Source organism: Ailuropoda melanoleuca, chromosome 11, assembly GCF_002007445.2.
Source record: "Ailuropoda melanoleuca isolate Jingjing chromosome 11, ASM200744v2, whole genome shotgun sequence".
Lineage (NCBI taxonomy): Eukaryota > Metazoa > Chordata > Mammalia > Carnivora > Ursidae > Ailuropoda > Ailuropoda melanoleuca.
Genome location: NC_048228.1, coordinates 101,244,854 through 101,268,434, shown reverse-complemented (window position 1 = coordinate 101,268,434; position 23,581 = coordinate 101,244,854). Strand labels below are relative to the sequence as shown.

At 45.8% G+C, this 23,581-nt stretch overlaps 1 long non-coding RNA gene across 1 annotated transcript in view; it reads right to left on the bottom strand.

Moving 5' to 3' along the window:
• LOC117804466 overlaps positions 1 to 23,581 on the bottom strand; it is a 33,456-nt gene that overhangs the window by 5,034 nt on the left and 4,841 nt on the right. The window lies entirely within an intron of this gene.

Genomic DNA, 23,581 nt, shown 5'->3' with positions numbered 1-23,581 from the left:
TGTGGTCCATATATACAATGGAATATTACTCAGCTATCAGAAAGAACGAATTCTCAACATTTGCTGCAACATGGACGGCACTGGAGGAGATAATGCTAAGTGAAATAAGTCAAGCAGAGAAAGACAATTATCATATGATTTCTCTCATCTATGGAACATAAGAACTAGGATGATCGGTAGGGGAAGAAAGGGATAAAGAAAAGGGGGGTAATCAGAAGGGGGAATGAAACATGAGAGACTATGGACTATGAGAAACAAACTGAAGACTTCAGAGGGGAGGGGGTGGGGGAATGGGATAGACTGGTGATGGGTAGTAAGGAGGGCACGTATTGCATGGTGCACTGGGTGTTATACGCAACTAATGAAGCATCAAACTTTACATCGGAATCTGGGGATGTACTGTATGGTGATTAACATAATATAATAAAATTTAAAAAAATCCTTTTAGGGGTGCCTGGCTGGCTCAGTTGGAAGAGCATGTGACTCTGATCTCAGGGTTATGAGTCTGAGCCCCACACAGGGTGCAGAGATTACTAAAAAATAAATAAATAAACTTTAAAAATGTATATAAATAAAAATAAATTTTCAAAAACCCTTAAGCAAACCAGAAATAAAAAGAACTCTCCTATTTTGTTAAAGGAATTTACAGAAAGCCTACAGCAAATATTACACTTTGGGTTAAAATATTGAAAATTCTTATTTGAGGTTGGTAAGAGGATTTCCATTATCACTGCTATTATTCATTGATATACTGGCAATCTTACTTAAGAAACTTTCTTTTTAAAGATTTTTAAAATTTATTTATTTGAGAGAGAGAGAGAGCACATGGGGGGGAAGAGCAGAGGGAAAGGGGGAAGCAGACACAGGGCTTGGTCCCAGGACCCCGAGACCATGACCTGAGCTGAAGGTAGTCTTAACTGACTGAGCCACCCAGGTGCCCCTTACTTAAGTAACTTAACTATGAACTTTAACAACAAATATATGCTATTTATATTTTCATGTAACATCTCAAGATACAAAATACAGAATTCTTAATTCTTAGCTTAATTTTTAGTGCCCTACCACATTCATATTACAGCCCATTAATGAGTTGTGACCGGGCATTCCAGCTACTGTTGCTGTATAACAAGCACCATTTTATTATATTCAGGGTTTCTGCTGGTCAGGAATTTCGGCAGAGCACAGCAGGGGTGGTTTGTCTCTGTTTTGCAATGCCTGGGGTACAGCTGGGAAGAATCAAACTGCAGAGAATGACCAAAAGGCCTTAGGTCTGGAGTAATAGGCAGGCTTCTTGGTTCAATGGTGGGATCCTACGCAAGGATGACTTGAAGACTTGGCTCAGCTGAGGCTGTCATGGGAGCATCTACTTGCAGCCTCTCACTGTGTCTTGGGCTCCTCACGGGACGGTGGCTGTGTTCCCAGGGGGAGCATCTTGAGAAGGGGCGACCAGAGAGCATGCATTCTCAAACACCTAAGCAGAAGCTGCAAAGGTTCTGGGGAAGCCTCAGAAGTCAGAGGATGTCACTTGTGCTGCATCTGGCTACTTGCAGCAAGTCACTAAGGCAGGCTTGTGTTCCAGGGAGGGGGAATGACAGTCCCAACGATCCACAGGCTGCAGGACAGTACCTAGAATAGGAGACGTTGTTACTGCCCTTTTTGGAAGATACAAGCTACAATATCCACAGTTTGAAAAACATTTGTCTACTGAATAATGAAACATGTGAAACATGTGAAACATTTACACACAGCCCATTTGGGGTTGAATTGTTTCCCTCCACCACCAAAAAAAAAAAAAATTGAAGTCCTAACCATCCAGCTCCCTGCCTCCTCCCCACTTGTTAATGTGACCTTATTTGGAGATAGGATCTTTGCAGATGTCATCAAGTTAAAATGAGGTCATTGGTGTAGACCTTTAGTCTAATACAACCGGTGTTCTTATAAGAAGGGGGGAGAACAAAGACAGAACCTCATGTGAAGACACTGAGAACAGAGAGAGGAGGAGACCACCTGAAGACGGGCAGAGATTGGAGTGATCTTGCTACAAGCCAAGGAATGTCTGGAGCCACCAGAAGCTGGAAGAAGTAAAGGAAGATTCTTCCCTAGAGCCTCCAGAGAACAGCGTGGCCCTGGGGACACTTGACTTTAGACTTCTCACCTCCAGAACCATGAAAGAATAAATTTCTTTTGTTTCAAGCCACTCAGTTTGTGTTACTTTGTTACAGTATCCCTGGGAAGCTAACACACAACCCCTCCATTTTTTTGCACAAATATGGTATACACCATTCTACATTTTGCTTTTTTCATTTTTTTTAAGATTTTATTTATTTATTTGACAGAGAGACAGCCAGCGAGAGTGGGAACACAAGCAGGGGGAGTGGGAGAAGCAGGCTTCCTTCAGAGCAGGGAGCCCAATGCGGGGCTCCATCCCAGGACCCTGGGATCATGACCTGAGCCAAAGGCAGACGCTTAACGGCTGAGCCACCCAGGCACCCTGCTTTTTTCATTTGTAAGTGCTCATAGTCAGATTTAAATGTAGAATTGGCTTTGTTTCTTCCTAACGTTGCTGTCATCTAAAGACATAAATATTGTTATCAATTCACTTCCTGAACACTTTTACCTGATAAACACCGGATTTTCCTTTCCATGCCCATTTCTTTTCTCTAGTGATCTCTAAGGGAATTTGCAAAATGCTTTTCCCTTGGCATTTTTCCTCTTCCCATTGCAGTCATTAGCCAAATCTGTATGGTTGCGTGTAACAAAATCAAGCTACTTTCCTGTCCCACTCTAGAGAAATCTTCATTATTTACCTCATTTTATATCACTTCAACTGAGCCAATTCTACATGTTTTCTAAAGGACTATTGTTTTCAACCCAATTTCTGGTACCAATCTCCTTAGTTAAGATTTTTTTATCAATATATGATTGACACATAACATTATATTAGTATCAGGTGTAAAACATAGATAGCCACCCCACAATAAGTCCTGTTACCATCCATCACATAAGCTGCAATTATTTTTCTTGTCATGAAAACTTTTAAGATCTACCCTCTTAGCAACTTTCAAATACACAATACAGTATCATTAACCATAGTCACCATGCCATACATTGCATCCCCGGAACTTATTCATCATCTAACTGGAAATTTGTACCTTTTGACCCCCTTTACCCGTTTCATCCACCCCCACCCCGACTTCGGGTGACCACCGATCCGTTCTCTGTATCTATGAGCTCCGTTTCTCTCTGTTTTCTTTTTTTCTTTTCACATTCCATATTCCACATATAAGTGTGAGATCACACAATATTTTTCTTTCTCTGTCTGACTTATTTCAATAGACCTAATGCCCTCCAGGTTCCTTCATGTTGTCGCAAATGGCAAGATTTCCTTCGTTTATATGACTGAGAAATATTCCATTGTGTATATATATACCACATTTTCTTAATCCATTCTTCCATCCACAGACACTTCGGTTGCTCCCATGTCTTAGTTACGTAAATAATTCTGCAATGAACATGGGGGTGTGATATTTTTTGAGTTAGTATTTCCAGTTTCTTCACATAAACAACCCAGAAGGGGAAAACTCTTTCGACTGAAGTAGTGAAATGTGACTTGGACTAGACTTAACTCATTATCAGGACACAGTAGTGTCCTATGGAACCAGAGGACAAGAATGGAGCTGAGCCTCTCAGAACACTTTAAGCAAGACCTAGAAATCCATACGGAAGACAGAGTACTCTGCCTATCTCTCGTATTTATTTTTCTCTATGCATATACTGTATTCCACTCTAGTTAGCCTGGTATTCTTTGCTTCCTTGTCTGGAAGACAGCCATGCCTCAGCTCCGGGGCTTACATTATTGTAATTCCAATTGCGTGCAGAGATGAATTCTCTGTCTCTGAATCCCAATTCCAAATTTCTGACTGTCCCAGTTGGGTTTGGGGATCTATTACAAGTCTAATCAATGGACGCTGGGGGCAGGGTCAGTAGACAGAGTCCTTGGTAGGGGAGCGTGAGGGGAAGTTGTCTTGAATTGCATAGTCCAGAGGGAACAACTTGACAGAAATCCTTTCAGACTTTCTTTTTTTTTTTTTTTTTTAAAAAGCATTATTCTATAGATCCTGCCATCTTTTTTTTTTTTTAAGATTTTATTTATTTATTCAACAGAGATAGAGACAGCCAGCGAGAGAGGGAACACAAGTAGGGGGAGTGGGAGAGGAAGAAGCAGGCTCATAGCAGAAGAGCCCGATGTGGGGCTCGATCCCATAACGCCGGGATCACGCCCTGAGCCGAAGGCAGACGCCCAACCACTGTGCCACCCAGGCGCCCCCCTTTCAGACTTTCTTATCCTTCAGAGTTATATTTCAGCCTCCTTTCTGCCCAGGTCCCTTCAGTTTATCTTTTCTAGGCAACACCCAGCTACCCTCTCTTCATTTGCCTTCCTCCTGATTTCCCTTAGAACTTTAGATTTCTCCTTCTCTATCCTCTGAGATCTTGGCACCAGCCTATGCCTGCATATTTGGGTTGAGGGTGTTGGAGACAAGGTTGGGAAATGGGACAGCATCACAGGAATCTCTGCATTTCCCTAAAGATAGTCCTATCCCTAAAAACTGTACTCCAGTGAACAAAATTTCTCCCATCCTATTATGTCTGTTTATTTATTGATGTTTATCCTCTCTCTTCCCAAAAATGATTTAAAGCAGCTCCTCCCATCTCTACATCTCCCTCTTCATTCCTTGTTCTGCACTTTTTCTTCCAGCACCGTTTCTGTGCAATGCTTAGCCTGAAATGCTTGCACCTAGTCTTAAAGCCTACAGGAATCCCAGATCTTGTTGACACTCTCTAGTTCTGAACATCATTTCTTGTCCTGCCTCTGAACTTCCAAGCTCATATTTCGGGAAGATATACATGAAGCCATATGGTTTCTTGGATGGGATTCCCTGAAAACAGATTTCAAGCTGGAGAACTGCATGCAGAGGGTTGATTGGTGAGTATTCCAGTGAGACAGTCCTGCAGGGAAGTCAGGATTGGGCAGCATGAGAAGCTGACCCTGAATACAGTTGCAACTGAGGCCTCGGCCCACTCCGCGCAGTGCTCTGGAGCTGCCCCGGCTCTTCAGAGTTGTCTCAAATCGAAAGAGGAGAGTCAGATTTTTGTATTCTTAAATCAGCCGATCGCTCACCATGAGACACTCTCTGGGAGGGGGGCATAACCTTCCCCAGAGCAGTCTCCTGCAGCCAAGAGCAGTCCTCTGTGAGGAATGCAGCTGGGAGCTGCCAGAAGCTGCTGCCCCAGCCTCCGAGGAGGAGAGCAGAACGTTGACTGTGAACAGAGGATTGGCGCAGAGACTCCAAGGAGCCACCATATATGGTGTCACAGAAAAGTCAGTAAACTACAAATCAGGAGCCCTGGGCTTTGGTCCTGGCTTTGCCAACACTGTGGGTCCTTAGGCAAATCAGTCCATCTCTATGGATCCTTGGGGCCACAATTATAAAATCAGGGGAATTCTGCACAGTCCACCATTGTTTACTCCAGAGCAATAATCCTGCATGTATGTAAAAAGGGGCAAAGGACATGGTTATAATAATGAAACATTGGGAGGTGCTTAATGGGATGGATTTATAAGCCCCAGTCAAAAAGAATTAGGTGTATCTATATGTACTAAGATGGATAGCTTTTTAAGTAATATTACAAGGTGAAAGGTTGTGTAAGAAGTATGGTGTGATTCCATTTATGTCTGAAATAAATCACATAAAATAAAATTATGTATGAAAATATACTTGTGTCTGGGGGCGCCTGGGTGGCACAGCAGTTAAGCATCTGCCTTCGGCTCAGGGCGTGATCCCGGCGTTATGGGATCGAGCCCCACATCAGGCTCCTCTGCTAGGAGCCTGCTTCTTCCTCTCCCACTCCCCCTGCTTGTGTTCCCTCTCTCACTGGCTGTCTCTATCTCTGTCGAATAAATAAATAAAATCTTTAAAAATATATATATATATACTTGTGTCTGGAAGGACCAATGCCAAAGTAATATCAATAATCACCACTAGGAAGATTCTAGGATTGAGGGGGATGAAGTGAGAGTAAATTATTTTACTTTATATAACTTATGTATTTTTAATAGTCATATATTACTTACATAATTTGAAAGAAAAAAAATTTTTTTTTTATTTGAAGAGATACAGACAGCCAGCGAGAGAGGGAACACAAGCAGGGGGAGTGGGAGAGGAAGAAGCAGGCTCATAGCAGAGGAGCCTGATGTGGGGCTCGATCCCATAACGCCGGGATCACGCCCTGAGCCGAAGGCAGACGCTTAACGACTGCACCACCCAGGCGCCCCCCTTTTTTTTTTTAATTTTTTTTTTAACATGAAGTAGGTTAAAAAAAGATGCCTGAATGTGAGCCTTGAAATTCCAAGTCTGACATTCCGTGATTTTAAGGCCACTTGTCCATGTGTATTCCGTCTGCCTCCCCCAGACAGCGATCCACCCACATATTGGTAATCCTAGAAAGACAGAGCTGACCTTAGCAGCAGACCCAGCCAGAAGTGATAAGGCAAGATGAGAAACCAGATATAGATATATTCTCAAAAGTAACCACCTCTCAAATCTAAAAATATTAGCTAAGGAAAACTTCAGAGCCATCTGACTGATACATACTCCATACGTAACTCTGGTCTTGACTCAGTAGATGAAGCAATAGCAAGAGTTATTAAAATTGGAACTTCAAGTAGGATGTCAGCTGATCCACACAGGTCTTGAAGAAAGGATCTTGACTTTTAATATAGAAAGGAAAGTGAGCCTCCCAAGATGTGATTACTATCTTGGTAATCACAATTTTTAAATATGTATAAATTATCATAAAACTTTCTTGATTTCTACCACTTTAAAAATGAGCTGTTGAAACTCTGAGACTAAAATAACTGCTATATGTCATCCTTTAAAGTACCCTAAAAGTAAAACCTTTTGAAGAAAGATTCTATCCACCCACCAAATAATGTGTATGATTTAGAAATGCTGACTGTCTGCTACTACGTACACATGCGCATTGTTGAAATTCACCCTTCACTACTTTATCATGTACAGAACACCCTAATACTCTCAGAAATTTAGTCAAAGAACGGATGACTGTCTTCCCTCTTCCTGCCAGAATGGAAATGTTTTGGGGGGCAGGGGGAAGGCTCCTAAAAGTGAAGAAAAGGGTCAGACCCAATTAAAACTGCAAAGGAAACTTCGAAAGAACGAATGCCGTTAGCCCAAACTGGAATGTGGCCAAAACAAGGGGTAATACTTCAACTCCGAGAAAAAGTGCCAAGGGGGATATTTAACAACTGCAGGTGGCCAAACGCCTTCTCCTAAGTCTCATCAGAAAAGTCACTTATGGCAACAATATTCACCAAGGTGAAATAATATTATTTGACAAACTGCATACTCAGGTACTATGCTTAAACTCTGACATTTGTCAGGTTATCAGTTGAAACTACTTTTCTATAGGACAACAACCAGAGAAACGAAATATTTCGGTTAAGAAGCAACATAGGAAACAATTGTTACTTAAATCTGGCTTCAGACTTCCTTAAATGAAGCACCAATCCTCATTTTGTCCAATAAACTGAGCCTTGATGCATGCATGTTTTTGATTTTCCTTCCAGGTTTTAGAAGCCCTCAGGACATTTTAACCAAGATTATATTCCCCACAATATTTTCTCACTATATGTTTATTTTATGTGACTTCAATCAGGTTTATATTTTCCATAATGTCCATGAGAAAGAGCTTGACCAGTTCTTTAAAAATGCACCAATTCATATTGTGAAACATGAATGTGATGCCCCTTCTTAAATCCTTTTTATCTTTTTATCTCTTTAATTTCTTTATTTCCTTTTAAGCACCCACCCCTCTTTTCCTCTCTTATCTCCCTCCCTCTCTCCTAGGGTTGCCAGGGAAACATTTGGTGACCTGTGATACAAAACCTGTGGAAAATGCAAGCCTGTTAAATGACATAACACATCCATTCTTGAATCCTGCAAAGGATATTATGTGAGCAAATGCACAGAGTGAAACCCGAAAAAGGTTCCCGTTTTAAAATGCTGAATGCTTGAGAGCTCTGCTTTTACCTGCTGTGATTTAAAAGGCTAGAGGCCTCATTTTGAGCCACTAAAATTCAAAGTGACAGAAACCTACAAATTTTTATTGCTGTGCATTTAATAAAATTTACATTTACAAGCTGTCAGTTTGAAATGTTGAATAACTGGTACTTTCGCATTCAGAGGAGCAGATTTGGTTGTACTGGGGGTTCATTACTACCTACTTACACGTTCTTGAAATGCTCAGAATAATCCTTCAATCTATGACTTTTGATATCTCTTAATTCAACACTGCACAAAAACACCATTGAGCTTGCAGGAAGGTCAACAAAAGGAATTTATTGTGCTCCCATAAAGCAAGGCGTAATTAAGAGCCCCCTTTCTGCTTGTTTTAATGTGCTAATACGAGAACATTAGAACCAAGGAACAGCCAATTGCTAGGTGTCTGCAACAGCTGCCTAGGTTTTTGGTAATTTACTTACTCAATTATGTCGACTCTCTTAAATCCACAACACTGGTGGGTGGTAAGGTAGAGGGATAATAAAAAAAACATAGAGTAGGAAACGCCTTTAATGCATGTTTTATGTGCATCTTGGGTAACATTTTTTGTTTGTTTGCTTTTGAGAACAAGAATTAAAGATTGTAACTTTAGGAAACTCAGCACAGGAATAACCAACCATGCATGGGTTTAAGACACCTCTAAAAATTATGACATGTCTAATAATCCTATGATTATGTGGTCTGTTCTGAAAAAGAATATTAAACCAAATGTTTGACTCAGTATTACAAAAACAGATTATCTAATGGCTTCCAAGGGGGAAATATGAGAAAGACCATTCATAAAGTTCCTTAATAGTAATAAATTACACACACTTCCTTATTCTCCACGTAAATGGAAAGACAAAGAGAGACTCTGAGAGAGAGGATGTGTTCTCACACTTTTACAAAAGCCACACTGTAATAAAGTCTCTTAAAATTGTTTGCTATCAATATGAATCTGATATTCTTTCGAAGTGAGCACCAGAAAAATGCACATTACACTTGTAAAGTATCTCATTTTTTTAACATTCAAAGAAGCATCAATGCTAACCTCAAAGTTTTCTTTTTTTTCCTTTTTTTAAAATGCATTTCTGTTATATGCAAATCAAAACACAAACTGGGGGGAAAAGGCCCAAAGTGTAAAATTCATCCTGACTTACTTCAGCATTATTCAAACACAAAAAAATTAAATTATTGAACTAAATGCAAATCACTGAAAACAATGGAAATTCAAATGACCTCATTTTAAATTTTCTTTAAATTATCTCTATAATTGTGGCATTCATGTAAAAGGGCACATCCTTACATGTCGATAATAAATTGATGCTCAGAGGGAAAAAGTTAAGTAATTTTTTTCAAATGTCAAAATTTACCTAGTATGCATCATCTATTTTCTTTTCAATTTAAGTTCCACAAAATGTCTTTGATAAATTAAATAATCTCCATGTTGCAGCTCAAAAATTGCAAAAGAATTTCCAAATACCCACCTACTAGTTTTGATTGCATATTAGATATCCTTAAGCTTTCCTCCCTGGAACTTTGCCATCTCTCTCAGACAAGGAGACACAATTTTAAAATTAAAAAGAATAAAAAGTACTCTATTTTAATCATTGTGTTTAAAAATCATTTTTATCTTTTGCCTCAAAGAGAAAATGTTTTCATTTTGGTCTGAAAGGAATTGAAGATATAAAATATTATACTCGATTAAGTCCTATACAATATTATGTTCAGTAATGCAGGTACCTTGCTAAGTTTTCAAAAGCAATTTATGCCTCATTTTTCTTTTTAGTTGCCAGCAGTAAATTAAACAGTTTGGAAGGGAGCCTATGAGACTTTGTTTTTAAAATGAAAAGTGAAACCTGAAAATGGCTGGGAGGCTACAAAATGACAGAAGAATGTATAAAAGTCATCTTTTCTCTTTTTTATTTTTCTAATAATGAAGTCACTGAGCTAGAGGGACCCACTGAGTTTTCGCTGTGCAAAGATCACTAAACTCATCTCTGTCCGAATTCTGTATTCCAATTGAGCCATTCGATTCTGTGCTGATAAGTACGTTCTGAAAGGTTACACCCTGTTCGGAAAATATAAACAAATGACATATCTGTAACAGAGCAAAACAATTTCACCTCTCAAAAAAAAAAAAAAAAAAGCCCTGACAATATAATAATTTCATGGTAAACACAGCAGTGACACATCTAAGATAATGCACAGCAAATAACTCACCTACTACAGTTTAGAGTTTTAAAAAAGGATCTTTTGCCCTCATTCATCAGCTCAAAGCAAGCTCAGACTGAACATAAATACTCACATGCTGTGCCTTCCTCAGACACTTTGTTTCAATGCCTGCTAAAATACCAGAGTTATTGGTGTAATGTATGCATTAAATACATTGGATATAGTCAACTAATACAGACCCAATATAGTCGACGTATACGTTACATAACTGAAATACATGTTATCTAATGCATACGTTAGATAACCGAACTCTTAGCAACTAAAATAACACCAATATTAATATAATTGTATTTACTAACCTCTTGCTACACCCTCCTGCCTGGCGTAAGTGTTGGAATTACAAGTCAGACGGCACTGAGCAGCAATCTTCAAGAAAATTGCTTTAAATTGGCCTTCATTAGTGCTCACAGCACTGAAAAACAAATCCAAGTGCATGCCTTATGGAAGGTAAGCCAGTGGCAATAGCTCCCTATGAAAAAGGCAGCACATTAACCTGCTCAACCAGCATGCACCACATTCTATAAATACTATTAAATAAAGAATCTTTAACCACAAAATAATTCTGCTCTTTCTAAGTATTGGGACAATTCGGGCCAAATTTAAAATTCCAGCCTTCCATGGTGTGTATGTTAATTCCAGTTTATTCTTTTTCCATTTTAGAGAATTGGATATTGCAATTGAAATGTTGAATTTCCTTTACATGATATTGTTGCTGGGTTATAAAAAAGTCAGTGCCACACAGCAGCAAAGGATAAAGAAACTAAACCTTTCAGAGGGCATTCAAACTTATTTAGATACCAACAGCAAGAAGAAAATATATTTCAAAGTGAAGAAAAAATTCTTCTGTTTCATAGCTTTGCTTTGAAGCCCATGCTCTTTCTTGACATCTGCATAGTAAAAGGGAGTTTAATTTCCTTGGTCAACTATCCTTTCTGAAAATCCTGCATTGGCAGACTTGGAAATGGAAGGAATTTTTCCCGGGGATTAATTCGCAGCTCTTCTTAACACTCAAAACGCTGAATATCTTCAGTACACAAGCCAGGGAATTTGGCGCTTGGAGTTACACTTTTTAGCAAACAAATGTTAAAGAAAAATGTTTTCAACAGAAAGAGGCCATGCGAAGTCTGTCAGATACATGAAATGGTCAGATATGAAATTGATAGACATATTAAGGCTCTCACTTGAGCTCCCTCTGGTTTACAACTTGAAAAGATTCCAGCATTTCATCCTTTATATTGGCATTTCCATTTCTGAAACTTACCACTGGTTTTGTTCCAAAAAATAACATTTCAAAACAGAACAGTAAAGTAAAACATTTTAGGCCTAGCAAATAAGACCACCTTCTGGAAAGCCAGGTAATTTTTCTCAAAGTCTAAGTTCATAGCCAATTCTTCCATTTCAACCTGAACCCATTTAATTTAGTAAACTTTTTTTTTTAAATACAAGGTTCTGTGAATTCATGTCTGTTCAGTGAAACATGGCTATTCATATCAATGGAGGGAGTAGTGGCTAAAATTTGGGTCTTAAAGTCAATTGATGCCCATTCCACTCTTTACTATCCATACCACTGTAAGGAAGTTAATTATACCCTCCAAGGCTTGACCTTCTCCTCTGTTAAGTGGGGATAATATCAAAGATTTTCATAAGAAGGAAATGAAATAATGTTTGTAAAGCATCAAGCATAGTGCCTAGCCCTTGGGAAGCGCTCCATAATAGTAGTTATCTCCATGCTTGACTTGATCATTTTTAAAAATTAAATAGAATAGTTTTAGACTAAAATGGTCAGTCAAAACTTTATCAATACTCAGCTCAGAGTTCAACTGACCCATCACAGACTGCTTATCTCCACCAGATAAAACGTGAAAACCTGGATTCTTAAAATATCCTCCCCCCTCCCCCTCTCCACACACACACAAATGTCAAGTTTTTCCCTCCAAAATATCTGGTTATCTGTTTCTGTAAACAGGACTTAGAGTGACAAATAGCATTTTTCACTTTTCCTCAAAGCCTTTTGCCATCTTAAAAACAATTGTGCTGTTTCCCTTCTCATGTCATTTGCATGTAAACCAAATTGTATTTTAAACATTTATTTCAAGATTTGTCTTGAAACTGACTTTGAAATTTCTTCCCATTGTCCACTGTCAAGTAAAATTCTCAAGCCTTGTTCTTTATTCTAATTCCAAATTAAAACAAGCTACCTTTTTTGCTAGAGTCTTGATTTTTAAAAAACTCTGTGTGTGTGTGTGTGTGTGTGTGTGTGTGTGTGTGTGTGTGTGTGTATGCGCGCGCGTTGGAAAGTTGGGGCATACAGTTTTTTGTTTTTTGTTTTTTTCCTTCTCTTGCATACACAAGCAATGCTTTTTCAATACAGGTAATATAAATTAATTCTCTTACATTGCAACACCTATCAGGACCCAAGATTATTTATTTTTATGCCAATCTACCTGTTCTTTACTGAGCAACCCATTTCTAGGGCTCTAATTATCTTATGAAAATTATTTTCAGTTTTATGATTACAAATAAAGGGGTAGAGAGACTCAGGATAAAAGCCACAGGTGACTCACTGTCTGCAGGGGGTGTGACAATTATTTCACTCATTTGCTCTAAAGAAGAGAACTGGATATCCTGTTAAGGGAGCACGGCAGCTTCAATTTAGGCTTCCTGTCTGTAAGATAAAGTTGGGAGGACAGCCAAGGCAAAGCAATGGCAAAACAAAACCCCAAACACCACCTCCAATATAATGATACACTTGCCACATGGTCTCTAAAGAGAGGACTGACTGCAGAAAGGTGCCCAGGCCCAGTTTCCGGAGGAATCAAGAGCTTCCTCCTCTCCCAGGGGCAGCTGTTAGGCATCCAGGACAACACAGATTTCACCAGCCTACACCTAACCAGGCCATTTTCTACTTGCCTCCCTCTGTCCATGGAGGTGGGGACGCCAGAAGTCAATGGGAGTTCAGGGCATGTAAGCCTGTGTAAAGCAAGCCCATACAGCCCAACCAGGCCCATAAAAGCCAGGAAATGAACAAGTTCAAGTTCTCATAGTGTGTTAATGTGCCCACAAATGTACCTACTTTATACATTTAACAGCTCATGTAGTAATGAAAAATGCCATGTAGACATATAGCTGCATGTGCAAGGTGGGGTAATTAATATGCCTGTATGTGCTCCCTAATTGTTTCATTCCCTGTATTTTCGGTTAATGTAACACTCTGCAAACTTTTATATAAATAGTTTGTGTTTTATATGGAATTCCACGTAAAAGAAACCAAGGGGGAATGACGAATAAGGGAAAATTCTAATGGTATTCTTACTGAATTTCATTAACTCAATATTCTACCTTATATTTTTTCCCTATAAACTGCCAATATATTGACACAAAATTTTCAGTCGCTAGCGTGGTCACTCAGCAAGGCCATGGCTGGCTTAAGAAAAGAAAAAGGAGAGTCCCCTGTCAGAATTAACACTTCACGTTTTCTGTCATCTCTCAGCCAAGTCATCTTTGTAAAACAGCCAAATATCAAGTTTGACATTTGAAGTCCAAACATGTTTGAGTTGTCAGTTGAAAACTGGGGAAGCATGGGATAAATAGCTGAATTTTAAGGTTTTCACTATTACTAGTGAGACTGGGTTTTGGTTGTTTTTCTAGCAGAACCCAAAGGCCACTGAAGATGTTTTTCCATCAATTTTTTCATAAGCATTTAAGCTAAAGGGAAAAAAAGGTGGAAAGATGGGAGGACATGGTTTTCTTTGGGGGAAGGAAATTAGAAGTCACCGCAAATAATTCACCTGGATAGGTAAAGGCGAGCAAACACTGTTTGCTTGTGAATCCCTGACAACTTCATTGCCTTGTACCCAAGGGAGGAGGCAGAGCCTCTCGCTTCATTTCAGAGCGGCCAGGAAAGGGCTTTGAGAAGGGAACTGGGGAGGGGCACGTTCCAGGTGTGGGTTCAGCTCGGCACTAGCCAGCGGCCTCCGCAGGTGGCTCTCCTGGCAGCAAGGCCAGGCGCGAACCCGTTTGCTTGGGAAGCCTGACTTGACCCCCGCCCAGGCTGGCAGGAAGCGACGCTCCTGTTCTCCGCGAGGAGAATGGGCCTCCGCGAGTCGGCGGCAGCGGGGCCCAGTCGGCCGGTGTCCCTCGGCACAAGCCGCTGCAAGACCCGACTTAGGAAAAACTCGACCCCGCACTCACCAGCTGCTGACTGCCTCCCACCCCCTCACCCCCCAAGTTGGCAAAGGCCTTGTCTCCGGATTGACTGTCTCCCAGGACGTTCGCCAAAGCGTTCGGGGCTGCAGCAAAGCTGCAGCGCGTGGCCGCTCCCTCCCGGGCCGGGACCTGGGGACGCCCAGGCTGCCCCGGCCCCGCACCACGTGCGCCACGAGACTCCACCGCGCGACAACTACTCCAAGGCCGAAGGGGACTGGGGACACTGGGGCTGGTGACGGCGCACTAAGGCTGAGACTCCGCGGCGGATCGGCCTCGGCCTCGCTGGAAGAAGTGGCCTAAATGCACAGTCCTGGTCTCAGGTCTGACTCTCAACTGCTGAACTGTCACTTTCCCGAGGGCGCATCTCTGGCTGTCCCTGTATCCCCAGTGCCCCCGGCACCGTGGCTCCCAGGACGGGCTGGCCGAGCCCAGGCCGGACCGCACTACACGCGCCTACCTGCCCCGCAGCATGCGGCGTCTGCGTGTGAGGTCCCTGAAACCACTTGCACCAGGACCACCCATGGGCTAAAAGTGCGGATCCTGGGCCCCACCCTCACCCACCGAAGCCAAGCACACTCCCGCTGAATTTTCACTCGCGCTGAAATTGGCGGTTTGCTGGGCCCTGACCGACCGCAGCGTTTTCGTTTCGGAAGCGCCTGTAGCCTCGCACCCGTAGAGATACCATCAGCCGCATCTAACACAAGGACCTGCAGCACAAAGAGGGGTGGGGGCCCCAAAGCCCCATGCGGGCGGCCGCCCTGCGCGGCTTCGGCTGTGCCAGCTTGAGCGCTGTCCCGCGGAGCACTGGGCCGCTAGGATTTGGGAGAAACCCCTCTCCCGCTACCGCTCCCGCGCACCGACTCCCCTCCGCCCTTCCCGCAACCTCGATTGCTGGGCTTCGAATGCTGGCGTTCGGGGGCGTTCCAGGGGCGGGGAAGGAGCGCCCAGCTTGAGTGCAGAGGCCGGCTCACCCAACATCGCCCTGGGGTGTAGGCGGCTTTGCAAGGGGGCCAGGTGACCTCTGTGAGAGCCCGGGCTGAGTCCCTCAACCCCATCCCACCCAACTAGAACTGCGCCTGCGGCGCCTACCCCATTTCAGTCCACCCGCGCGGGGCCTCCGCCCCTCTGCCGGTTCCACTCCACTCACGCGGGGTTTACCCCCTTCACCGTCCCACCCCACCCGCGCGGCTGCTCCAGACATCACCCTGGGACTGGATTCCAGGCCTAACCCGTTTTGCCTGCGGTGCTAGGGGGACAGGGACTGGATCACTGCAGCGCCTGGGCACCCCCCACCGCAGGCACACACAACACACGCACGCCTACACATATACACTCCCCACTCTCGAGCCTCGGCCTCCAGCATCCCGAAAGAGCGCAGTGTTTGGGGGGGGGATTGGTGAACGGTTAGTCGGTGGTAATGGGGTGGCCTTCTGATTGGAGCGCTCCGAAACAAAACTTAATCAGCCTTAATCAGCGTCCTCTGCGCGCCAGGCGGAGAAGCCCTAATTCACAGAAGCTCATGCTCTGCTTGGGACCGAAGGACCCCGTATTGAAGGAAGGGTGTATCAGGCTAGGGGCCCTGTTCCACATGCTCGAGTCCACCTGGAACGCAGAGGAGAAGACACACGCCAGCGTGGCCTCAGACCCCCGCCCGCCAGGGGTTAGCTCTGCAAGTCTGTCCGCCTACTCATGTTCCGAAACGCCAGGGTAACAATGCCTTCCTCTCACCACAAGTACTCAGAAAAGACCACCAGATGTCAGGCACCGTGCTGGGCCCAAGGCACACCAGCAGAAAGCAGCGTAGAGGTGACGTTAAGGACGCGAGCTGTCAAGGTTCAAATCCAGGTTCTATTGCTTGGTTAACTACAGGACCAGAGAAAAATACAGCTTTTTGTATTTCAGTCCTCATAGCTGTAAGATAGGGATGGCAGCAATACGTCCCTCGTGGAATGGATGTGACAAATTATCGAATGGGCATAGTTTGTCAGGGTGACTGGCCCCTGTGAGAAGCTCAACAAATCATAAGCTGTCACTCCCATGATCCCACTTTAGAGTGCGGTGTGATACCCATTGGTCTTGACCAACCACCTTTCCATAAGAATCAGAAGGAAGGGATGCAGAGGAGAACACAAGGAGCCCGCACCCTGGGGGGCTAGCCAGGCGGATGCCAACCCTTGGCCCCCGCCAATGGGACCGGAAAGCCGAAAGCACTGTGATCCTGCTCGCTCTCCTATACCTCAGGGCTCTCGGTTGTGCCAGGCGATCCAACAGTGCGCCAGGCACACGGCGCGGACAAGGTGCCCCAGAACCAACCGTGGGTGCAGATGCAGAGTGGCCCAAAAGAGCTGCAGGTGCCCCTGCCCACACAGTTTATCCCAACATCCCGAAGCAACAGCCCTGGGCACTGGGGAGCCCGAGAGTTGGAGCAAATGCCCCGAGGTCCCGGTTTCACTTCTTCCGAAATGAGTTGCTAGATAGCCTCATATCTTAGGGACTTCCAATGGAAAAATTCTCTCAGCCTCAGGATGTCCTTCAGTGACATGGACAGAAGTTGCACCACAAGCCTCTAAAGGCTCACCTGGGAAGGCTTAAAAATGCACCGTGAGCCTTCCGGTGAACAAGTCCCCAAATGTCCTGCCTAGGCCCTTTGACTTCAGGCATTTATGATCCGACTTAATAATAGGGGCTCCCACTTTTCCAGGACTGTGTGCCAGCCACACTGTCAAACATTTCACTTGCTCTAATTCTTAATCTACAAAACAGGTGCGGAAGCTTTGTGGACCTTTTAAAACCTGCAGGCACATTGCAAGTGGTCCCTAAGATCTAGTAAGTAATCAGGCTTTCTGATCAATTGTCCTGCAGAAAAGGAGTCCGTGAGTCACAGATGAATTCTGCCCTTCCGAGGGTGTTTTGTGAAGGACTCAGCAGCAAGTGCCCCTGTCAATCAGACTTGAATCCATTCTGCCTGCCCCACCCACTGACCGAGGGACTACAAGAGGAATATTAGCATAGCATCCTCCTCTCTAAGAGCGGGCTGGGCAGCCAGGGGCAGTTAGCCTCGAAGTGTCTCTTCCAGTGCATCGCAGCATCCAATCTAAGTCAAGAGCCTGCTTGTTCTGACAGAACCTTTAAGACAAACTTCCCCCTGACCCAAGCCTTCACAGCCCTTCCTATTGGGAAATTCTGGAGTCTCTGCTGCTAAATGGAAATTATTATCCTTCTTGGAGAGGTGGCAAGCTGACTCAAAGATGCTGTGATGGGTGCAAAGGCCACACAACTGTGAGTGGTCATGTCAGCCGTGAACTCAGGTCGGCTCTAAAGTCCTTGTCCCTGAGCAATGACACCCGGTTAGTGACCAGAGCACTGAACGATTATGCCACCTCCCTCCACACTAGGAGTGTAAGGGTCTGTAAGGGCAGTTCATAAATGGCTAACAATATTGGCCTCTTACTGAGTGTTAGGCAGTGAGATAAATGCTTTACATCTATCTTTAAAAAATCAATTTACAAAAAAATAAAAATAAAAAACAAATAAAAAATCATTTTACACAACAAGAAACCAAGGCACACACAGATTAAGTATCTATGGGTTTAAGGTCGCCTGGCTAGGAAGTGGCAGAGCTGAAACTGACCTCCAGGCAACCCTCCAAACACCAAGCTCTAGGCAACACGTACAGCATCTCTTTGCAGGGCTCCTTAAGCTCTCAGGGAATGGTAGCCTCTCTATTCATTTGTTTAAATCCAAGCAAAGACCTGAGATTCCTTCACATGTGCGATACAGTGTCTTTGCAAGTAGCTAACATGTATTGATTGCTTATCATATTCGAGGCATCCGGAACTGAGCACTTATTATGTACCAGGCACTACTGTAAGTTTTAACCCATTTAATGCTAAACAAACCTCTATTAGTAGGTTCTACTCCTATCCCCAATGTACAGATGAGCAAACTGAGGCCCACTGTCATACAACCAGTAAAAGGCAGAGTTGGGTTCGACTCCCAGGTACTCTGACTATAAATATTCTATACTGGATGTGAAAATGTAAGATCCCTTTTGCTTGGAACCTTCTGCACCACAATGTACCATCTCTTTCCTTTTTAATTAGAGGGATGTCCTCTCTCAAGAGTTTTTCTACCCGACCTAAAGCTTTACCAGCCCAAAGGAAAGAGGAGGGCCACCACCCCCAAACTTGGTCTCAGTCTCTAAATTGGTAAAATGAGCAGTTGATGCAACTCTTGTAGGTGTGAGGCTTGCAGGTTATGCCTCTAACTTGAGTAAGAGGATGGCCAAGGAGCTCTCTACAGCCTCTGGGCACGTCTTTATAGATAAGGGTGGGTCAGCTACCTCGAAGGGCTCTTTGCATACTCTGGGGATTACCAAGTGTTTTCAAACCCACCCTTCCATTTGTGCCTTGCATTTGGGAAGGTGGAGGGAGATCTGTTACTCTAACTTTTAATAAGAAACCAAAGCCCACAAATCACAGTGGACAACACCCACTTTGGCTTCAGGCTGGCCTGGGGCAGGAACAAAAGCTCCCAATTGTCCTGATAGCTAATTATCTTCAGCCTTCCTCCAGGGAACCCTCAAATTTATTTGTGTCTAAAAAAATACATTCTTAACACATTTCTTTTTAATCAGCAAAGGCTGACTTTGGGGATGGCGTGGGGCAGGTGGGGCAGAGAAGCCAGCTGCTTCAGCATTTACACTAGTTGGTGCCCCTGGGCCACGTCCTCTTCACACTCGCTCCCTGGGCATCCGCGGCATCGTTGGGTCGGAAACAGCGGAGGCTGCGGCCCTGACGGAGTGTGGTCCACAGCGGAACTTGGGTGGTGGCGGGGAAGGCGCCCGGTGTGTTGAGACCCTCGGGAGCGGAGTGCAGATGCCAGGCAGTAGACACAGCAGGGAGCCAAGTGCCCCGGGGCGGGAGCACCAGTGGTTGGGATGGGGCAAGGTGGAGGAGAACTGCACCCCGCTTTCAGACCTTGGCGTGTTGGGTTGTGGTTTTTTGCTGTTGCTGTTTTTGTTTTTCCTCTTCTCTGGTTGTTCCAGAGAGGGTACGTGGTCTGGTTGACCCTGCTGGGTCTACGCAGCTGCTGGGCGCTTAGACGGGAGTGGTGTCCGCAAACTGAGGTGGTTCCTCCGAGAGGAGACTTTGCAGAGAGCAGCGGGGCTCTTCCTCTTCTGGGCCCTCACACCACCCTTGGCTCAGGACTACGCGTGCGCTGAGGACAGATAGCTTCTGGGATTCACCTGCATCCCCTAGGGAAGCTCAGGGCTTCCTTTCACGATTGGGTTGCGTTCCTTAGCAACAGTAGCGTCCCCCTTTCTTAGCAATAGCAATGTCCCTTACCCACCACCGCGGAAGCGGCACAGCAGCTTCTCGGGATTGCTAGAAGGGAGCCCCAGCGAAGGTTGGCGCCTTCCCAGTGCCTGGACAGGAGGCCTCTACCAATCTCGCCATCGTTTTCGTAGGTGGGTATTTTCACCCCCGTGTTACAAAGAATGGAGCTGAGGTTCTGTGACATACTGCCAAGGCCCGGTTAGTACATTCTGACCGGACGCTCCTCCCGTGCCCTGGACCTTGGTGCCTCCCTAGAACAAAGTGCGACTGTCAGTGCCAGGCCCCTCCCGCCTGTGCGAGGAGCGAATGCTCTTGTTGAACTTCCGGCCGAGGGGCTGTATCTCTTCACTTCTCTATCCTCAGGGTCTCCCTCAGACCCACGCTTGAAACGCAGATGGGAGAAGCGCCAGGGAAGCTACTCTTGAAACTGGAGAATGTTGGCCGATAGCGGCGGGGGGGTGAGCAACACCTGAGACATGGACAGGAGAATCTTGGTTTCAGCTTTCTGCCTCCGGGACTCAATTTCTTCACAACGCAAAGTGGGAATAATCATCTGTACCCGCTGGTATGAGCGCTGAATATGAGTGGTCAGGGCGAATTGCATCAGCATGGAAAGAGGTCAAGAGCGCGGGTTCTGGGCTCGACACCCAGTCCACCAGCCCTGTCTTCTTGGGCAAATTACTTAACCTCTCTGTGCCTCAACTTCTCCCTCTGCATCAAGCTTACCACAAGGGTCCCTAGAAAGTTGTGCCTCACTGGTTTTGAGGCTTGCAAAAAAGGAACAAGCCAGGTCGCCCTTTCTCGGGCACAGAGCCTCACCACACAACAGTCTCCCGGCTCCGAACCCCAGAGACGGCTCTGAGAAAAACTTACCCTCCAACTGCCAGCCCTGACATCTGGGACAAGATGCATTCCCCTCTCTGCCCCTCTGTGTCCCCATTTGTAAAGAGGGTCCCTAAAATGCATCAGTCGCTGAGGCCCCTGCCAAGTTCCGGTGTTTGTCATTGGGAGTTGGGGGACCTCATGCTGGCGGGAGGGGCCGGAAGACTGAGGAGCCTGCAAAGACGGATCCATCCGTAGGGCCCCTCCAGCTCCACCCCTTTGGGCGCGGCTGAGCGGGTGGGTGGAAGCACCAGCCACAGGATCTCTTTGCCCCAGCGGGGAGGGAGAATCCTGGGGCCCAGAGTTCCCGCTGCCACATATGGTCTGTGGATTTAGGTGTCAAAAACCGGAGAATTAGAAATGGTAATTTTCCGTCATTATGGCTGAAACGCGATCTGTCACAACAACTGGAACATGTCTCGGCGCTAGCGAAAATAATGTTCGTGATTAGGAATCATTACGCATGTCAAGCCGAGTCCATTAAGTTGTAGGGAGAAATTAGGCTTGACGGGCGGAATCAAACTACAAATATACAGGCCTCGCCTTCAGGCGGCCGAGCAGCAGCCCTGGGGAGGAGGCGGGCCACAGCCGGGTGTTTTCTTAATAGGAAACCGCCCAGAGAATTAATACCTCCTTTGTCGCCCCCCATGGGATTCCTCCGCCTCTCCTCACCTCCCAGACCCCACCCCAAGAGAGGGAGTGGGGCGCGGAGGTGTCGTAGGCAGTAGCTGAAAGCTTTGAAGTCCCTCAAGCCCCCTGGGTAAATGCCCTGCTCACCACTTGCAAGTTGTGTGACCCTGCCCTAGTCACTTGACCCCCCTGAACTTCGCTCCCTCGTCTGTAAAGGAGAGATAATCCCACCCACTTCATGGGGTTCTCCGGAGGCTTAAATGAGAGCGAATGTGGTCACCGGAACGCACTAGAAATCCTCAGACCCGGGAGATGCCTTTCCGTTCCAGGAACACCCCGCTTTTAGGACCCCCAGCGATATGCGCTGCCGGGTGTGTTGGGAGGGGTTGGTTGGTGGCCGGAGCTGAGAAGCCCTTGCCAATCAGGCTCTGAGAAAAGAAGCCAGAATCTCTGAAAATCGCATAAAAGTAATCTCAGAGCAGCCCCTGTGCCTTGGGTAGACCGTGTACTCCCCTCCCTCTCAGGCTACCAAAGAAAAGGGTCACTGAGTCCTTCACCCTGCCGCCCTGGGCCTGCCCCAGCCACCAGCCCAGAGGGATCCACGGTGTCACCAGGAGCCACACTGTTACCACAAAGAGGTAAATGGTGAAGGGAGCCAGGAGTAAGAAACCTTCCTTTACAGGCAGCTGTCTCAGTCCCCCTAAGATGCAAAGGCACTTTACTATCCCCTGATACCTCTCCTGTAAGGAGTTTGGGGGGAAATCTCCCCCTTCTGCAGATGGGGAAAGACCATTGTGAGCCTAGGGAGGCAGGTTTCTGCTCTGCCATGGACATCCCTTCTGAGAGCCTGCCCTGCACCAGCCACCAACTCCACATCGCCTCCCTTTGTCTCCCACCAAATCTCTGTTTCCATACTTCTTTCCTGAGGGGAAACGGGGTCAGAGGTGAGGGAAGTCACCCAAGGGCCTCGAAGCTGGGAGAAGTGGGAACCAAGTCTGCTCTGCCTCCAAAGCCTTAACACCACGCTGCCGTTTCCACCTACAAGGCTGCTGCTGACCTCCCTTATCTGGTTCCCTCTCCTCCTTGCTCCTGGCTGGGGAATCCTGCCTCTCAGAGAAGGGACGAAGATGAAATGTGCAAGGAAGTAAAACATTTCGTTCTGGGCCCCGACAGAGCGTACTCTTCCCGGGCCTCATTCTTCTCCTCCGTAAATGGGATCCTCGCGGTCGCGGCTCTGCGGTGGGGAACAGAACGGAAAGAGCCCAGCGCTGAGGAGTTTGGAGCCAGACAGTCTAGTTCGAACCCCATCTCCGCCAGCAACAGCCGCAGCGTAAGGTCAATCCCCAAAGCGGGATAATAGTAATGGAGCTGCCAGGAGGACTGAATTAAAGAATTCAAGGAAAGCACTTAGGGAAACAGATTAAGCGCTAAATAAAGCACTGATGACCAGAGCGGGGACTTGGAAGGCTGCTGCCGGTGGAGGAGAAGCTGCCCCCAGCCCCCTCCAGAACCATCTCAGCGTTTCAGCAGCTCCCAACACTGGGGATCGGGAACCCTGGCACCAATGCCCCAGGGATCTGGGTCCTGGGGCTGCGCCTGCTGGAGCCTCCGGGAGGTGGAGGGGTTGTTCAAAAAGGGAGGATGGGCAGGGGCGCCCAGGACTCGGAGCTCCCGGCCTCTTCTCCGCCTCCATGCACACTCAGAATAGGGAAGACTCGGAAAAGGGATTAAACCAAGGGACAGGGCAGGACAGAGAAGTGGCACGAATAGAAAGGCTTTTTGATGGAGTCAGGCAGGGACTCGGCCCTAGCGGATCAGCACACACCAAAAGGACGCTCTTACAAGTATTTAACATCCGTGGGGCTCCTGGGTGGCTCAGTCGGTTAAGCAGCTGACTCTGGATTTCCGCTCAGGTCAAGACCTCAGGGTGGTGAGATCAAGCCCCAGAGCCCCATGTTGGGCTCCGCGCTGGGAGTAGAGCATGCTTGGGTAAGAGTCTCTCTTTCCGGGGCGCCTGGGTGGCACAGCGGTTAAGCGTCTGCCTTCAGCTCAGGGCGTGATCCCAGCGTTATGGGATCGATCCCCACATCGGGCTCCTCCGCTATGAGCCTGCTTCTTCCTCTCCCACTCCCCCTGCTTGTGTTCCCTCTCTCGCTGGCTGTCTCTATCTCT